Below are 19,811 nucleotides of genomic sequence, written 5' to 3' on the forward strand. Positions count from 1 at the left end.
ATTTTTTATGGATAAGGCATTATTTCATTTTTATGACTTATTAATATTCCATTGTATATATGCACATCTTCTTGCTCCATTCCTCTATAGATGGATATTTATGTTGCTTCCATGTCTTGGTTATTGTAAATAGTGCTGCAGTGAAGATTGGGACACATATATGTTTTCAAATTATGGTTTTCTCTGAATAGATGCTCAGGAGAGGGATTGCTGGATTATATGGTAGTTCCACTTTTAGTTTTTTGAGGAAACTCTGTACCAGTTTCCATTCGTTGCACCAATTTACATTCCTACCGACAATGTAAGAGTGTTTATAAGACTCTTTGACAAAGTCTCTTTGGAACTTAACATTTCTCAGTTATCTTCCATCTCCTTTCCCATATCCCTCCATCTTTCTCACTGCATCACTCTCAAGATGTTCCCCTACCCCATCCCTACTCATATCTGCCATATGCCAGATCATTTTCTGACCGAACTTCTCCCACCAACTCTCCCTGCCACCTTCTAAAAACACATTTTCTTCAGGTCTTATTTCCCCACTCTTCTTCAAGGTGCTGGATGGATAATCTAGCATGATTCTAGCTTATGTGTTGAATTCTGATGATGGTTTTATGAGTCACTTCTTTTGAATAACATTGCATTTGAAAGAGGGCACATAGCATTGAGGGACTTACAATCAGGGTAGTATTGGGGAAAGTGTTCAGATCCTCTGTCACTGAGACTGAAGCTAAGGCAGAATCCAAGAGCTCATGAAGGTCTGGGCCAAGTGGCACCTAAGTGTCCAGAAGATGGATGTATCTGAAGGATGAGTGCACGTGGTAGCTGAGGAAGAGTGCTAATCGGGATGGTCCCATAACTGTATTAAGGAACAGGAGTTCACCACAGTGCATTCAGAAACATGAAGGCCAGGCTAGAGGCCAGGAGCCAGGACTGGCAGATACAAGCAAAGTGGAATGAGGAGAGAAGATGCAGACTGTGAGCACCTGTAGCCTGATGATCCCAGTTGTTCAGCAAAAGTTTAGATAGACTTCGGCTTTAAACATGGAGTCAGAATGAACAAGGAAATAGAGGTGTCTTCATTATTTATCATAACAACATTTGACCTTTGTTTAGGATTTAAGGTATAAACATTATTTTACACATGTGAAGTCCTCAGAGTCCCGTTAAGACAAGAGGAGGAGAGACATATTATTCCTGGTTTATAAATGACACACAGAAGAGATGCCTTATAAATGTCTGTTGGATGGTTGATGTGTTGACTGAGTGGTCAACTGTTTCACTTACAGATCCATGATTTGTAAGAAAAGGGATAATTCCTCCTTCCCAATAAGGTAGGGTAATGGAAGGTGTACCATTTCACCAATGAGGAACTAAAGCTTAGAGAGATGAGGTGGTCGGTTCCCTAACACCTAACTCATGAGCAAGCTGGGTTTAAACTTGAATTTTCTGACCACATGTTGGAGATTATTTTTTATTATAGTGTGCTTATTTACAGATCAGCCTTTCTGGCACCCTTGATGGTATCACATGAACAATTTCCTTAATTAACTCTATACTTGCTAACATAGAAAGGGTCCCCAAAATCTACCTCAGCTTCCAAGGTGTATCTAACTAGGACTATACCAGCATCGAGAGCAAGAAAGAGCATATTTGGGCCTCTTATTTCTTTTTTTTTGGCCATTTCTTGGAGCGCTCTCTCAGCATATGGAGGTTCCCAGGCTAGGGGTCGAATCGGAGCCGTAGCCACAGGCCTACGCCAGAGCCACAGCAAAGCGGGATCCAAGCCGCGTCTGCGACCTACACCACAGCTCACGGCAACGCTGGATCCTTTAACCCACTGAGCAAGGCCAGGGACGGAACCCGCAACCTCATGGTTCCTAGTCGGATTCGCTAACCATTGAGCCACGACAGGAACTCTGGCTTTTTTTTTTTTTTTTTTTCTGGCCTCTTATTTCTTTATAAACTACAAATTTGGGTTACAATACACATAGATGTATATGTACTCACACACACACACACACACACACACACACACACACAGACATGTACAAACTATAAAGAGTGGTAAGGGTCATATTAAATAATTTTGGTGGAAAAATGCTTTAAATTTCTCTCCAGAAATGTGAAGCATAAATGCTAAAATGTTCCTTCTTCCTTAGTATTTATTCTGGAGTCGTTTACTCATTCTCTTTTAATATCAAGCTTTTATAAGCTAGACACATGTTAATAGAAATTTTATTTCTTCTTTTATGTTTTTTTTTTCTTGTCAGTGAATGGGACAGCTGGGTGAAAAACAATTCTTAGAATAGAATAGATGAAAGGAAAGCAGTTTTTTCACCCACACTAGCCCTTAAAAGTTAGATAAGCACTTTGTATAACATGGGCATTAAATAGAATCCAAAAGCAGGGTAGAAGGAAAAATCTCTCATTTGCAGATGGGGGTTAGATTTTCAGAAGTAATGGAATATATAATTCAGTGTAAACAGGCACCACTTGCTAAAATGATCTGCTTTGATGAGTACAAATAAAGTTGGTAGGAAAGATGTTTTAAATGACAGTGGGGGTGGATCAGTAGGTGGTTCTAAAATTCAGAATGAGAAGTCTGAACCAGACGCAAAGAAAAGAAAAACAATGATGTTTAAATGAATCACATTTAAACACCTATTCAATGAAAAAATACTTGAAAACAGAATTTTAAATTCAGTTAATGGCACCCATTTAAAATGACTCAAAATGTTCAATGTCAATGCAATTGTTGAAATATGGAATAAAATACCATCTTACTATCATCACCTTCAAAAATGTATTTGCTGGAGTTCCCGTTGTGGCGCAGTGGTTAACGAATCCGGCTAGGAACCATGAGGTTGCGGGTTCGGTCCCTGCCCTTGCTCAGTGGGTTAAACGATCCGGCATTGCCGTGAGCTGTGGTGTAGGTTGCAGACACGGCTCGGATCCCGCGTTGCTGTGGCTCTGGCGTAGGCCAGTGGCTACAGCTCCGAATAGACCCCTAGCCTGGGAACCTCCATATGCCGCAGGAGCGGCCCAAGAAATAGCAACAACAACAAAAAGACAAAAAAAAAAAAATGTATTTGCTGAAGCTTCATGCATTCATAGGACCAATACCCAGCAAGTTATCAGATATTTTCTTTGAGCTTATAATTTTTAAGTATTGATGTGGGAAAAGGTCTTTAAAAATCCTTTTTTTAAAAAAAATAGTGGGCAAATCTATGATAGATTGTATGATTACATTATACATACTGAAGTATCCAAAATGTGAAACAACTTTTTAATCTTATTTTTAGCATTTTTTATTAAAGTATAGTTGATTTACAATGTTGTACCAATTTATGCTGTACAGCAAGTGACTCAGTTACTCGTATATATCCCAGGAGTATGTATGTGGATATAGTTCCCTGTGCTGTAAAGCAGGACCTCACTGCTTATCCATTCTAAATGTAACAGTTCACATCTACTAACCTCAAACTCCCAGTCTATCCCACTCCTTCCCCCTGTCCTCCTTATCAACCAAAAGGCTGTTCTCTATATCCATGAGTCTGTTTCTGTTGAAATAATTTTTGATGATGTTTAGAGGTCAAGGAAATGTTGTCAACCTGATCAGCTAGTTCTTGATCACACATTTGCAAGAAGACTACAGAATATACATTGTGACTAAAGTAAGTTTTGCCCTGTGCTAAGTTAACTGCCCTAAATCAATCTTTTACCATGGAAGGAAAGGAGGAAGGAAGCAAGGAAAGAAAGATACACCTAATAGGGAGGCAGACAGACAAGAAAGAAATAGAGAGGATTTGAAAAATGGGAGAGGAGTGAGAGAAGAATGACAGGGCAACAAATACTGTCTAGTGGGAATTTACATATCCAAAGCTCATTTCAACAACACAATCCTGCTTTGTGACTATTATCATCTTCACTTTCTAGAGGAGAAAAGCCATGGTGTCAAAGAGGTATACTCACTCATTCACAAGCAGCTTGCGATAGAGCCAGATGTTCAACCTAGACCAGTAGCCCCACAGGGAACTGCTTCCTGAACTCTAGGCTATACCTCAGGCTCTCCGAAGTATTTCTGCACAGCACTGTCAGGCCATGGAGGGGCTCACTCTCCCTTCAGGAGAACTTGCTGCAGGGAATATACATGATTTACAAACTCCATCGTCCACATCTTTGGACCTACCACTGGTTCACTCCATACCTTTCCCAGCTGCTCCCAGCCAATGAGTAAGTACAGAGGTAATGTGAACCAGGCAATTTCTGTCAATATAGGATTCTTCTAACAGGCATCTTTGGCTCGGGGACTCACCACTGGAGAAGCCAGAACGTTCTCAGAACTGTCCTGAGGTCTGAGGCTCTTACCTAGTCCCTTCTTCTTTCTTTCTTCGCATGGATCACAGACCTGCACTGAAGCCTGAGGACTTTTGCCTTCTGATCCTTCATCTTCACCATTCACAGGTGTTTTATCCAATAAATAGACCTCTTACAAGTCTAATCCCTTCTTAGTGTTTATGCTGTAAAGGACCTGAACTGACACAAATGCACATTCACGTGCATAACAATGTCCTGGGTAGATCCAGATTTTTACAGTCAGGCTGTAGCCTAGATCAAACAGGGTATGGATTTATGCACAAGTCTCAGCACTCTCACTGTAATCTCCAGGAAAAAAAAAGAGAGAGAGAGAAACGGTAGACCATCAAACTCTCTCCCAACACCACCAGTACTAATGATTAACCAAAACCACCAGAAGAATCATGGTGGGAAACCATGATTCCAACTTAGAATTGAAGGCACCCAGGACTTTCCTTGCTATGACGTAGGATCTGGCAGAGACAGAGAGCATGGCATTCATTCGAGTCAGCCCAGATTAGAGGTTTAGAATCAAAATGAGCTGCTTAAGAGGTAATTCAAAAAAAGTACCTCCTTTTAGAGTATCATTGTCACACTTAAGTTTCTTTAAAAGATTCTGGGATTTTTCCAGACCTGTGAGAAGGAAGAGGTATTGTCAACAAATATATAAACCTATACTTTTTTACTTCAGAAATCATACCGCCCCTTCAATGATGGGAGATTCTTCTGTTAGCATCAACCCCTAATCCACATACTTAGAAAAGTAAATGGATCTTAAATTGGAGACAGGAAAGGACAGCAAATCACAGTGTTCTAATGATGGTCACCAGGGAATGTCCTGTCTTCACAACACTTTTCTTATTACTTACGTAAGATTGACAAAGTAATATCCCAGGCATGAGAGTAAAGTAAACATAATACAATGGAATGTCTATATCCTATATTAGATGTTGATGAATCAAATATTGTATACAGTAAACAGAAGGGTCACTGATTAGAATTTTGAAACTTTTTAAATCAAATACACTGACCACATTTTTATGGGAATTTTATCAGATTACTGTATGCCTCAGTTATTAATATCTCCTAACATACAGTCTCCACCTCCATCTAAAAATTTTCTACCTTCTCTCCCTACACACACACACACACACACACACACACACACACACACGGACTTTACAAAAGGTTATCATTTAAGAAAAAATGTGAGTGAGGGAGAGACATTCTTCTTTCAAAACCCAACAGCTTGATACTTTGAAGACTTGTGAGGATATGCTGTACTTGGAGCCACAGCAAATTAAAAAAAAGAAAAGAAAAAAAAAAAAAAAACACTTTAGGAAAACCTGTTTATACCCAGAAGTCCTTTAAGAGATAAGCAGAGGATGGAACTCTATTCATAAGTAAGGAATTTTATGCACTGCCCATCAGATTCCCTGTTCCAAATCACTCAGTGAGTAAGCAGAAAATTTGAAGGAAGCAAGTTCTTAGTACTAAATTCTTTTTTTTTTTTGTTTTGTTTTTTTTTTTTTTTTTTGTCTTTTTGCCTTTCCTAAGGCTGCTCCCGTGGCACATGGAGGTTCCCAGGCTAGGGGTGTAATCAGAGCTATAGCCGCCAACCTACGCCAAAGCCACAGCAACTCGGGATCCAAGCCACGTCTGGGACCTACACCACAGCTCATGGCAACACTGGATCCTTAACCCACTGAGCAAGGCCAGGGATCGAACCTGCAACCTCCTCATGGTTCCTAGTCGGATTCGTTAACCACTGAGCCACAACGTGAACTACTAAATTCTACTTTTAATTTGAAAAAAAAATTCCACATCAAAGAAAAATTAAATAATTAGCACAAATCTGAATATAAACAATTACTTGGAGTTTTATTCAGCATTGTATGCTGAAAACAAGATCTTTAAGCTGAATTTAAGCCAAATCTTAAATGTCAACAATCATCCTTTTGCAATAGTAACTTAGATTTTCTTTAAAAATAATTTAAAAAAATAAAAATACAATAAATACATTTTGTATGGCTGAAATTACTTCATTCTGTTCAAGCTCTTGAAATGAATTCCCAAGGACTAAAGTAGAAGTAACACTTACATTCAGCTTGGCATTTTCCATTTATTGGCTTCAGCTTTAAATGGCAAAGCTTTATTTTTATTATTAATGATAGCACTGAGCTACAGAAACTTTAAGTAATGTATGGATATTGGTTATAACAATTCTGGCCCAGTGTAAGAAAACTTAATATATTTTTTAAAAACTTATTTATAAGGAACTGGGACTGCTTATTAATATTACCAAAGCATTCCTTGCCTTTAGAAATGATTTACTACAGTGTATTTCAAACTGTATTATGTAACCGATTTAATATTAAGCAGTAAATTATTAAATAGTGATCTTTGGGCTACTGTCACCTGGAGAGCATGTAACAGGGTTGGTTAAGAAATGTCACTGCACAGTAAAATGGAAGATTCCTTTTCAATAAGATCTCTAGACATAAAACTCTTTACCTATCAAATGGCCATAGAAATTTTCTCATAAGCACAGCACACAAAATGAATGGATTCACAAGGGAAAACGAATGATATATTACCATGTAGCCATTAAAAGGTCTATTTGTGGAAGAAAATTAAATGACAGAAAATGTTTTACTAGTAGTGAAATAAAAAAAGACAGATCACAAAAGAGTATTTTAAGCATACACCCTATTTTTTAAAGTTATGCAAGAAGCACTTACATAAATTGATAAAATTCCAGGGGATATAGACTAAGATACTCAGATAACAGATGACATACTCTTCACTATCACATAATTATATTTTTCCAATTTTCTTAATCACCACATATGACCCATGATATCAGTCAGCACAGACTACATTATACTGGGGTAACACAGAATCTCATCTTAGTCGCTTTACTCAAGAGAAGTTGATTCTCACCTCTTAGTCTATACCAGCAGGGATGCTCTGCTTCTGGATTCAATCAGGGACCCAGACTGATGGCAGCCTCATCTCCCATACACTTCCCTGACCACTCAGACCACAAAGAAGACTGTGCTGGATTGGGCCCAGGTCTGGAAACTTCTGCCTGGAAGGGACACATATCCTTAGCACTCATGGTTCACTAAAGAAGCAAATCACACGGCCAAAGCTAACTTCAAAGACGGTAGGCAAGTGGAATCCTATCATACACCCAGGACCAGCTACAAATCCTAGGTGGATCCTAAATCACAAGGATAATTGTTAATATTTTTTAATGTATTTTTAGGGTTTCCAAATTTTCTAAACAATCATGTATTTTTGTAATGCCTCTGAAAAAACTTAACACAAATACTATTTTTAAAAGGACAAAAACTTATCACAACATGCAAAAAAAAAAAAAAGGAAAAAAAATGTTATCTTCTAAATAGAAAAGATAACACCACCAGCAGAAATTATTTATTCTAACAATGACAAAATAAACTAAGGTTATGCTAGAGAGGTTCAACATGATGTCTATGATCCTAGAGTCAAAATAAATACTACTTAGTACAAAAACATGAGCAAGGGCTAGGTTTCAGTAACATGGGCTGGAAGACACAACCCCCTAGGTCCTGACAAAATCCCTCACTAAAGGCTGCCACCCAGTGGGAAGGAATCAGAGTGATGGAAGAATACTCTGCAGCCAGGATGGCCCACTGTTCACATAAATTCTAGCTGTTGAGTAAGGTCCTAAGGTCCTTCTTAGTTAACCCTGTTTATTCATTCATCATAATATTTGTTCTGTACTTGACTGTAGGCTATATACCATTATAGGTCTTGGGACCAAGCAATGAACAACAGAACTATACTTCCTGCTCTCATATAACTTACATTCCAATGGTCGGAGGGGAAACAGACAATAAGCAGAGTATGTCCAGATGGTACTAAGTTTATGTTTAAATACAGAGTAAGAGATTAAGTCTATGCTTAAATCAAAAGTGAGATACTTAAATACAGAGGAACAGGGTGCTGCTTGAGATAAAGTGGACAGGTAAGATCTCTAGGATGAAGCAACAGGGAAGCATAAACCTAAAGGAATTGAGAGAAAAGGCCATGAGGTTGTCTGGGAAAAGCACATTCCAGGCAGAATAACACTGCTAAGGCCCAGAGGGTACAACAGAAATTGTGTGTTCAGGGAGCAGCCTGGGGGCTGGTGGGCCTGGTAGAGCAGAATGAGCAAGGACAGAGCTGTAAGAAATAGGATCAGGGAGGCCGCTGAGTGTGAGATGATGCGGCCTTGGGGTCATGAAAAGAAAAGACTTTGAATTTTATTTTTGGTGCAAAGGAAAGCCATGGGCAAGTTTTGAGCAGAGAAATGACATAATCTTACTTTCTTTTTAAACAAATTATTCTGGTCACTGTGGAAAATATATAGTATAGGGCAGAAGTAAGCTGATCTGTGAGGGGGCTATTGCAATAATCTAGATGAGATAGCTTGAAGTACAGGTGAGATGGATGAGGTGATAAAAAAATTAAGGCTATTATCTCAAGGTGAACTAACAATATGTGCTAATGGATTAAATTCAGTATGTGAGAGAGAGGAGTCAAAGAAGACTGATATCATTTTATGATGGAGTATAGATGCTAAGAACCCCCTTCTATGTATTATTCTATAGGAATATCTAGAACGGATGAGCCCTATAGAATAACTATATATTAGCTATTATAGGGAAGGGTTAAAAAAGCATTAAGTATACTCATGCCTTATATATAAATCCTTTTTTAAAAAACAAAGCATATTTCTGCCTGGCTGGGTTACATGTTACAATTTTAAAATGGATTCTAATTTTTTAAAAAACTTATACGCATACAGCATATCTAAGTACTATATTCCTGTTCAGTGATTATTACATGGAATCTAAAAAGAATCCTTTCTGGTTCATCTGTGGATTTAGAGGGTAGATCTTGAGGAGCAGTGTAAACACATCAAGGACAGAATTGAACATATCATAGCACAGAGCCCTCTTTCAAAGTGTCCTTGATTACAACAGTTTCTTTCCAACATTTCTATTGAATGCATATAACAGGATCAGTCTTTTTCCTCATCAATCAATTATATCAACGCTGTAAAATTGGGTTGTGATGATGGTTGTACAACTATAAATATAATAAAATTGAGTTTAAAAAATAATTTAAAAAATTCATTATATCCTAGACAGAGAGTTTTCCCATGGTATAATTTGAGCTATCTGTCCAATACCAGCATGACTTAAGACTAAGGGGTATATTAAAATAAATATGAATTTTTATTTTATTTTTTATTTCTTCAATAAGTATTTATTTCATTCCTACTATTTGTGAAGCACGAGTAAAATGCAAAAGAATTTTGCATCTATGTCAGGGTCTCTTTAAAGGCTTTAATTTGTTTATATATGGATTAGAGGAAGAAAATCAGATGCTGAAGGAGGTGAGATGTAAGCGGGTACGATATGAAATTAGTAGATGTGAGACGGGTGGTCAAAAGAGCTGTGAGGCAGGAAGTCGACCAGAACAGGGAGCATTTGCGTCAGGAGGTAACAAGTGAAAAAAGGAATGAGCTCTCCCATGTACCACATCTTTTAAAAAAACACTTTTATACACCTATTTACAAAAGTATGCTGTATGACTGAAACTGGCTCAAAACTGTAAATCGACTATACTATAGTAAAAATAAATTTAATTAATAACAAAGTAAGGGGTTTATCATGCAAAATTTGGAAATAAAGAAAAATAAAAATCATAGTCCTACTACCTGAAGCTAAACTCTGTTGTTGGTTATTTGTTGCATATCCTTTGCCTTTAAAAAACAACTATATATACATAGCCATAGATAAAATATATTTTATAACAATAAAATAATATTTAATATACATCTTACAAATTGAATTTTTTTGTTACTTAAATTGTATTTATTTTCATTTTTTATGACCGCACCTTCAGAATATGGAAGTTTCTCGGCCAGAGATTGAATCTGAGCTGCAGATAAATATAAATTTTTTTAATGTAAGTATCTTGGAGAGAAAAGAAAAAAAAAGGCATATATATAAATTTTGTAAACCACAAATTTGAATATGATTCTTGGAGAGACTTAATACGAGAAGTAAAACATGTTAAGAACTATGGAAATCTCTGACAGCAAAGACGGCCTAGAGGAGAAAGCACTTACAATAATGGAACCATGAAAAAGAATATAGAGATGATATTAAGTTAGCAAATCATCACCCAAAAGTTCTGGTGAAAGGAGGGAGGGTGTTTAAGCATTGCTATGTATAGCATCACTAGAGAGAAATACCAGCTGACACACAGTTATGGATTATCTCCATCTTCTGCTCCTTATCATCCCATTCCAATGGAGGAATCATTTGTTAAACCAAAATCTTATCATCTGTACAAAGCGTTTCTAAACTTATTTATGAGAATGGTATTTTTTTAATATCAAGAAAAAGAAAATAAAACTTCCAGGTGTTCCCATTATGGCTGAGTGGTTTAAGAACCCAAAATAGTGTCCATGAGTATGTGGGCTCTATCCCTGCCTCCACTCAGTGGATTAAGGATCCGGTGTTACCACAAGCTGCAGTGTAGGTTGCAGAAGGGGCTCAGGTCTGTTGCTGTGGCTGTGGCCTAGGCTGGCAGCTTCAGCTCTGATTCAACCCCTAACTTGGGAATGCTGCAGGTGCAGCCCTACCAAAACAAAACAAAACAAAACAAAAAATTCCTTTATAGGCAGAAAGAAACATTTTTAAACAAAGTTTAGTGAGCATTTTATAAAGCAGAACCAATTTCCCATGTTTAAAAAATAAAAATAAAAAGCCTTCATGCCAAATCTCTATGAAAAACATTCCTAAAATAACCCAGGAGTGACTTGTACAAATTCTGTCTTCCTCTTTAATTTCTCTGCCCTAATTGTGTGCCCCAGAGGGCCCCTAGAGCCAAATATGCTTTGTTCCCTCCATATAAAAATAAATGTACAGATCAACAAAAAGTACTATTTTTTTAATATAATGACTAAATTGAGTGGGGGGAAAAAAGCAAATGTCACATCATATATTCCATCATGGAATATATGATGTGACATCTTTGCCTTAATTATTTGCATGTTTAAAAACAAGTATTTACTCATTAACTCATAGATTATGACCCGCATTCTGTCATTCTCCTTATTAGATAGAACAAATATCTAGGCTAGTGGTTCTCGGGTTTGAGGTTTGAGGGCAAGGGAGGAGGAAATTAAATGACGATTAGAATCTTCCTGGTGGAATCATTTGAAACCCTTCCATCAGGTGAATTAAATACCAAGACTACCACTCCTTAAACTTTTACTCTCAGTTGAGAAGTACTAGTCTATACATAAACTGTCTGAAGAAAAACAATCCTATTCCCTTCTAAACAGCCCACACCAGAGAGGATTAATTTCCCTATTTTTCAGTCAAATACAATTACCCAAGACCTAACCTAATGTGTAACATCAGTATGGTTAGACTGTATCACATATGGTATCTACCTAGTAATCCCCCCAAAGGACCCCAATGACTCCTGTTGATCAAAAACAGAAAGTGCAGTAAATAGACCCACTTTTACACCATCCTTTAGTAACACCATCCTTTTTTTATGAACATTCATTTCCTTTTATACTCAGTGCTTTTACTAGCACAATACTAGGAATATAATAGGTGTTCAAAATAACACCATCTTGAGGGAGTCTGAGAAAAGAGTGATATGGAAAAGATATTTATAGAGGTTCTGGGCTCAAATGAGTTAAGAAAGATTTTCTAGGTATAAAACAGTAAGGGATTAGTCAGGAGTTCCCTAATGTCTTAGAGAGTTAAGGATCCAGCATTGCCACTGCTGTGGCTCTGGTTATAGCTGTGGCTCGGGGTCGATCCCTGGCCCCAGGAACTTCTGCATACTGTAGGCTAGAACATAAAAAAAAAAAAAAAATAGAAAGGAAAATAAAGGGATTAGGCGAAATTTGTGATATTTTCACAATCTGCAATAATTTCAGATTGGTGGACACAGTGAAGCAAGGGCCTAGAAGGGAGTCATGCTAAGCAGCTGCTCCTCCAGTAGCAGGCAGCTCCATTTGCCCTGCAGCATGTTACCAAGAAAAGAGAGCTATTGACCCAGATGAGCAAATTATTTGCCTGAACAAATTAGTCTTTGAAATTTCCTGAAGTAAACAATGAGGTTATTTACTGGTTTACAGTCTTTTCTTCCTGAATACCAATTTCCTGCCACAAACAGTTAAGTCTTGCTGACACAGGTGGCCTTGGTTATTAGTCCCGAGAGTTTAGTTCTGTAGATACAGGTGGTCTCTTCCTCACTAAGGCCAGCAAATGATTGCAAGTCTCCTTCATAATAAACAAGGTTGGGGGAGGTGGTCAACATTCTACAGGGTTCAAAGCAAACAAAACATCAGTAGGAGCTGTTGGCAGAAAAATAAGTCACAAGATCAGGACTTGGGAAGACAGGGACTAGATGGGAAAGCAGAGTGAGAGGACATGTTAAGACAGCACAGAGATGAAGGAAATTGAGAAGTGTCTGTTGTTTGAACATGATGGCTGCAAAATGTAACAGGCATGCATCTGATTGCTCAAGGTGCCAGACAGCTTGGAGCAGTCAGTTATACCCTTACTCCTCACTTCATTCTGTCTAGGACCAGAGTCAAAAGAGAGAACCTCTAAGCAGTGTGGTTAGAAGGGAGCACTTCAGGGAAAAATGGATGAGATTCAAAAAGATCTGTAGTTTAGTTAATACCCTTACACCAATGGTAATTCCTGACTGTGATCATTTTACTGAGATTATGTAAAACTTTAACATTAGGGGAAGCTCAGGGAAGGATATATGAGAAGGCTTTGTCTTAGGACTCTTCTGTAAGTCTAAAAATATTTCCTAACCAGTTTAAAATGTATTTATAGGTTTTTATACTTAGTGTTTTGTAGTGGATAAAAGTCTAACTAGAGGTTACTGACTCTTCCTCTCTGGGTGCATCTTAATGAGACAACCAAGTGAGGTGTATTTGAAAGGAGAGCACCCTGTGTTTGACTTACCTTAACCCTGGAAGGCCATGTGGCAAGCCAAGCACAGAGGAAAAGAGGCAGGCATAGAAAGCTTCCCCAAAGAGGAGGTGAGTTGTATTAAAGGGCCCAGGGCTTAGAATGCAGTGAATGGCTGCCTTGGATATTCCTGACAGAAAATCATTAATTCAAATCCTACATTTGCCAGGCCAGGAATCTAAACGCAGGCACAGTGAAAGACAAAAGAAAATGAGAGGATTTGAGACGAAGACAACAAACGTCCATCTAAAGGAACTGTAATTTTTTTAACTGGAAATCACCTGGAGTTAGTCTTGGGGCCACTAGCTTTCAATACATGACAGGCTTAAAAGTTTAAAGGGGAAGAGTAAAAGGATTTCGAGGTGCCTGTCCTGTACACCGTAAGATGGAAAAGTAGACCAGAATTGAAGACAGAAGTCCTATTCAGGAGGAAAGAGCTGATGTTTTATGTAGTTTGGAAATAAGATCACCTGGAATATTTTCAAATGCAGCTTTTCTGTTTAAATAAATATTTATATGCAGGAAGAAATGAGGACAGTAACTATCAAACTGCTGGAGAGTGTCTTGCCCCAAATCTCAGTAAATCACTGTTTTATTTCATGCATAAGTACACCCCCAAATTCTCTCCATTCCATAGCTTTCCAGGAAGTATTCTTGGATCCACAGGGAAGGGAGCCTCTTACACTCAAAAGTACATACATTTCCAAAAGCTAAAATATTCATTAGAGAAATTATTTGAGTACCTAGTGTGAAAAGAGGAAAAGTAACAGTAAATGATGTCAATATATATATATATATATATATATATATATATATATATATATATATATTTTTTATGGCCATACCTACAGCATATGGAAGTTCCCAGACTAGGGGTCAAAACAGAGCTGCAACTGCTGACCTACACCACAGCCACAGTAATGTGATCTGAGCTGTACCTGCAACCTACACTTCAGCTCGTGGCAACACCAGATCCTTAATCCACTGAGTGAGGCCAGAGATCGAACTCGCAACCTCATTGACACTATGTTGGGTTCTTAACCTGCTGAGCCACAACAGGAACCCCAAGGTCAAATATATCTTTGACAGGAGATTCAAATATGTACATTGAATATAAGGGCATTACAGAGTAAAATACAGAGTAAAATACAGAGTAAAATATACATCTGAAAAAAGATTTAGATAAACACTTGGAATACTTGTGTCTGCCTTCATTACATTCATAAAACAAATAAAACTTGATATCAAGTATCTACCAAGGATTCCAGGTTTGCTCCACAGAATAAAGCATTAAAGACTTCTGTTTAGGGGGATTTAAATAAATATGTGTTTGGGGGCTCCTTTCTCGTCAGTCTCTGTAATCTCTCTCTCAGGAATCTGACTCTTGTAGTAACAGCCAAGAGAGAAAGCCCCAAACACTCATAATTTTTCATGAGAAAAGTATTTTGCAGAGAAAAACAAAATTATTGTTTATATTAAAATACCACAAAAGGTTTCATAAACTCAAATACCAAAGGGCATGAGAGTTTAGGACTGGAACTATTATGTCAACACAATTTCAGCAGTTTATTTCATTTGTTCAAGACCAACATCCCCCCTCCAAGAAAAGAAGGAAAAAAGGGGTATGTTTCTAAATAATATAAATACATTGAAAATATGACACATTCTGTTACAAAGGTCCTCCTTTCTCTCCTGCTCATAAGGATATGTATATTACACTTTCATCATTTCTAAAGTAAGGTAATGAAAACAAGAGTCTATATCTGTGAAAAACCATTTCCTGACCATCTCATTCCACTCTTCTTTGCCTGCTGCCCATGAAATATCATTTGAACGAAATTAAACATCTCCACAGAGGAAAAAGTCAGGCTGCACAGCCTATTATAAGGGATGCTTGTGTGTTACAAGAACTGGCATAATGACATACTGCTTCATAATGACTATTCCCAGGTATAGAAATTACAGGCATCTTTTAAAACCAGGCAGATTTCTGACCATCTTGGCTGCATCTATTTTCCGTCTTTCAAGCTTGATAGTTATTCCTTTCATAAGGATAATGAGTGTCACGCTGGATTATACAACCCAGCTACATCTGTTCTCCCTTGTTTTCTAGATATTACATTCATTGTATTTCACAGCATGAGCCTCCAATCAAGATCCTGAATATTGCTTCGTGATAAATGTCACAGATGAAAAAATGGCCCAGTGCCAAAGTCATTATCACAGCCCTGGCCCATCTCCTTGAACAATGCCTCTCTCTGCTCACATTTTTTCTTGGACAAAGGTACCATAGAAGCTGCCTTTGCAAACTTTGCAACTTTCAGTCAAATATTTATATAAATATGCCAGTTGGGAAGTGGCTAATATGTCTTTGCTATGAACTTAATTGTTTGGATTCATTCTGTTGTTCTATTTAGCCCTCATAGATGCTCACCATCCCAGAAGCACCTCACCCTTTAGGACAAGGAAGTACATGATAAAGGACATGTGACATGTGGGTTGCACTGCCCCACAGCCCTCTGACAGAGCAGGGTCTGGATGATTCACAGTACCAGCCAGAAGAAAAGATAAAGGTAGCTTGAAAACTCAATTGATCAGAATGCCCAGGATACAGTGTGTTCTAGAATCAAATCTTTTAAAAAGCATCAGAGACGTTAGAGTTCCCTCAAATGAACCTTATATCATGCACAAGAATACTGAGACTCAGACAGGTTAAATAAGCTATATGTATCCATAGAGCTGCTTTGCCACAGAGCAAAGACTTGAAACCAGAACACAGCTTTCTGGAACACTCTCTACACATGCTCCATTATTTACAGTAAATAGAAGCTTCTATTAAATTGAATAATCAGAATTTTTCCTGTTACATTCAACGTTCTTAAATCCCATTTCTAAAAACACTTCTCAAATATGAATCCAATGTCTATCTTTGCACATTAAATAACTGACAGTCACATAACTTTTCTTTGATGGCTGATCTGCCTAAAAGCTGGCATTTTGCAGGTGGATGATCATGGAAGAGTGAGCTAAAGATAAAAACAGAAAAGCTGAAAGTGATTAGATGAAATCTATACTAACTTGAATCAAACTGCTTTAAATACATACTAATTATATTCTTAAGGTTTTCTTCTTTTCCCTAAGGTTAAGGAAAAAAAATAATTGCAGCGAGTTAGTGGTGTCACATGATCAAGGCTTTTCGGCATTTATGCTGGGATTTAAATAACAGAACTGTCCCAATTATAAAAGTTGGCTTCATTTTCCAACTGCAAACAATTTTGTCAATTTATCTCAATAGAATCCACATCCAGTTTAATTTTTTAATTCTTGCAGTAAAGTTTAGGATAAGAGAAAGAGATAAGTCAAAATAATACAAGATACACTCCTTCACTTCTACATTCTTTTCCCCACTACTGATATAGAAGCTCTTAAGTTGTGTTTGGTTTTTAAGTCATTACCCTTAAATTTTAAAATAGTGTCAACTTCCAGACCAAGACCTTACCATGTTTCTGGATTCTGACCCCTTCCCTCCCACCCTTTTTTTTAATCATCAACCTCTTTCCTTTTAGGTTAATTTCTTCTTATGTGGTTCTTTCAATAATGGCCCTTGGGTAAAAAATGCACTTCTAAGTCTTTATTGGTCTACAGTATTTACTTCCTTCTCTCTCTTGAATGATAGTGTAGCTAGGTATTGAGTCCCAGAATCACTTACTTGTTTTCCTCAGAAATGTGAAGCTATTACTCCACTGGCCTCAGCCACTTACTATTGTTTTACTTATTAGTCTAATTTTCAGTTTTTGAGGTAATCTTTCCCCCACGAGCAGCTCTTCAGACTTATAGTTTATCCCTGTCTCTCGCTGTTTCATTATGATATACCCAGATATGGCTTTTTATTTTTTCTGCTTAGTTCTCGAGATGCACTTTTATCAGAGGATGCAGGATTTTTAATAATCCCTGTAAATTCTCAGATATCCCTCTAGTCTCTTATTCTAGGAAGCCTATTAAACCTGCATTGAAGTCTCTCAATCATGTTTCCATATCCCTTCACAGCTCTTTCACATGTTTAAAAAATCTCTCTATATCGCTCTGCTATGTTCTGGGAGCACCCCTCAATACCAGCTTCTAATTAAGTGATTATCATTTCAACTTAACCACTCGAGTTTATACTAAATGTTGATTTTGTTTGTTTGTTTCAATAATTATCTTCATTCCCGAAATTTCAAAGTGGTTCTTTTCCCTACCTACACAGTCTCCTCTCATGTATGCAAAATGTTTCATTGTTTCTCTTTTTTATGTTATTCTTTCTCTCTTTGGTGCTCCTAAATATACTTAAACATTCCTCCAATAATTCCATTTTTTTAAACAAATGAATTTACCTTTTCTGTATCATTTTTATTAGATTCCACACATAAGTAACATCATATGATATTTGTCTTTGTCTGACTTAATACGATAATACTTCACTTCAGTATGATAATTTCTAGGTCCATCTATGTTGCTGCCAATGGCATTATTTCATTATTTTTATGGCTGAGTAATATTCCATTGTATATATGTACCACATCTTCTTTATCCATTTCTCTGTTGAGGGACATTCAGGTTGCTTCCATGTCTTGTTTATTATAAATAGTACTGCAGTGAAGATCAAGGTGAATATATCTTTTCAAATTATGATTTCTCTGGGTAGATGCTCAGGAATGGGATTGCAGGTTCATATGGTAGTTCAATATTTAGTTTGTAAAGGAACATCCATGCTGTTCTCCATAGAGGCTATCTATACCAATTTACACTCCCACCAACAATGTCGGAGAATTCCCTTTTCTCCACATCCTCTCCAGCATTGTTTGTACACTTTTTCTGATGGCCATTCTGACTGATGGAAGGTGATACCTTGTTGTTTTGACTTGCATTTCTCTAATAATTAGTGATGTTGAACATCTTTGCATGTGTTTTTTGGCCATCTGTCTTTCTTCTTTGGAGGAACATCTCTTCAGGTCTTCTGCCCATTTTTTAATTGGTTTTTTTTTTTTGTATATATCAAGCTGCATGAGATATTTGTATATTTTGGAGATTAATATACAAATATATGGGTCACTTTGCAAAGATTTTTCTCCCATTTTGTGGGTTGTCTTTTCAGTTTTTTATGGTTTCCTTTGCTGCGCAAAATCTTTTAAGTTTAATTAGGTCACATTGTTTTATTTTTATTTTCATTATTCTAGGAGGTGGATCAAACAAGATATCGCTCTGATTCATGTCAAAGAGTGTTCTGCCTATGTTTTTCTCTAGAAGTTTTATAGTACCTTGCCTTATGTTTAGGTTCTTGATTTAGAGCTTATTTTTGTGTATGGTGTTAGAGAATGTTCTAATTTCATTCTTTTCCATGTAGCTGTCCAGTTTCCCCAGCATCACTTACTGAAAAGACTGTCTTTCCTCCACCATATGTTCTTGACTCCTTTGTCATAGATTAGCTGAATTCACCTTCTAATTGTTTCTGTTCTTGGCATCAGTTTTGAGTGATTTCAACCTTGGGGTTTGGAGATTCATCTTGAATATGGGATATTTTTCCTCACTTTCTGTATGTTTGCATACCTCGGACAAGATGTTTTGCTATTGTTTCTACCAGCTCCTCAAGGGACCCTTAAATAGATCCAATGGGATCCTTGACCTTGAAGATGAGAGAAACCATAGACAGAGTCACCAAGCTAGTAAGAGGCTTAACTCAAACCATGGTTACTAGACTGTTACAGGGATAAAGCACATAAATTTATAGCCTTTATGGACATTTTAACACCAATAGAATTGAACGCCTGACGAATTTTCCTTGCCTCTGACCCTGGCATCTAAAACTATTTTCTGCTTACCACTCCTCACCTCTGTTCCATTTTGGGGCCAAGATGGTATTGATTTCAACACAGCTATTATAATAATAATTAGTTCTACTTATCAAATATTTATACTCCTTTTCCAGGCACTTAGTAGGATTTTCGTTTCTCTACTTTGGACATAGCCTTGTGATTTGATGAATGAAATATGAGTGGATGTTGGTATGTTTCCCCTAAATAGACACTATAAGGGCTAGTGCATGATTCATCATGCTCTCTTTCACCCTGTCATGGCAACTAGCAATGCCCCAAGTGGTGGTCCTGCCATCCACCTGCACATCAAGGAGAGAAGATCATGGAGCAAAACCCAGAGTCAACTCACAATGGAAATGCAGCATGAGGAAGAAATCAACCTTTCTGTTTTAAGCCATTAAGATGTGGGTGTTGTTTTCTACTGCAGCCTAACCTGAACCATCCTACAGATGTAATTATGTTACTTTTTTTAACTTTTTAAAAATTTTTGACAATTACTGCTATATGTTTGGAGCAAAGAGAAGCTTCAACACATAAGTTACAGTGC

The 19,811-nt window shown here is 37.3% G+C and overlaps 1 long non-coding RNA gene across 3 annotated transcripts in view; it reads right to left on the reverse strand.

The window, feature by feature from the left end:
• The window catches only part of LOC106505747, a 616,219-nt gene that overhangs the window by 420,232 nt on the left and 176,176 nt on the right, over nucleotides 1–19,811 (reverse strand). Inside the window, exon 3 of one of the 3 annotated variants that reach the window (XR_002337752.1) lies at nucleotides 6,173–7,447. The exons of the other annotated variants lie outside the window; for them this stretch is intronic. This is a non-coding gene — a long non-coding RNA (uncharacterized LOC106505747). Of the gene's footprint in view, nucleotides 1–6,172; nucleotides 7,448–19,811 lie in introns of those variants that run through there. 3 annotated transcript variants of the gene reach the window in all.

The sequence above is a fragment of the Sus scrofa genome, chromosome 13, assembly GCF_000003025.6.
Source record: "Sus scrofa isolate TJ Tabasco breed Duroc chromosome 13, Sscrofa11.1, whole genome shotgun sequence".
In the NCBI taxonomy this organism is placed as follows: Eukaryota; Metazoa; Chordata; class Mammalia; order Artiodactyla; family Suidae; genus Sus; species Sus scrofa.